This window comes from Lipotes vexillifer, unplaced genomic scaffold, assembly GCF_000442215.2.
Source record: "Lipotes vexillifer unplaced genomic scaffold, Lipotes_vexillifer_v1.1 scaffold230, whole genome shotgun sequence".
Classification (NCBI taxonomy): domain Eukaryota; kingdom Metazoa; phylum Chordata; class Mammalia; order Artiodactyla; family Lipotidae; genus Lipotes; species Lipotes vexillifer.
Genome location: NW_006775143.1, coordinates 4,583,179 through 4,583,386, shown reverse-complemented (window position 1 = coordinate 4,583,386; position 208 = coordinate 4,583,179). Strand labels below are relative to the sequence as shown.

The 208-nt window shown below is 54.3% G+C and overlaps 1 protein-coding gene across 1 annotated transcript in view; it reads right to left on the bottom strand.

Moving 5' to 3' along the window:
* The window catches only part of AKNA (AT-hook transcription factor), a 37,340-nt gene that overhangs the window by 5,746 nt on the left and 31,386 nt on the right, over positions 1 to 208 (bottom strand). The window lies entirely within an intron of this gene.

Below are 208 nucleotides of genomic sequence, written 5' to 3'. Positions count from 1 at the left end.
GAGTGAGGAGTGGAGGGAGGACAGAGGGGAGATAAGACAATCAATACTGCCAGCCCCCCTGCTGCTTGCACCCCTCCCCACATCAGGACCTTCTGGAATCATGTTCATGTCTTCTCTATGTCAAGGTGCAGGAGAGTGGCTTCAGGCAAAGCACCTGGAGGAATAGATGTGAGGGCAGGACTCCCTGGGAGGGCTAAAAAGACCAGAA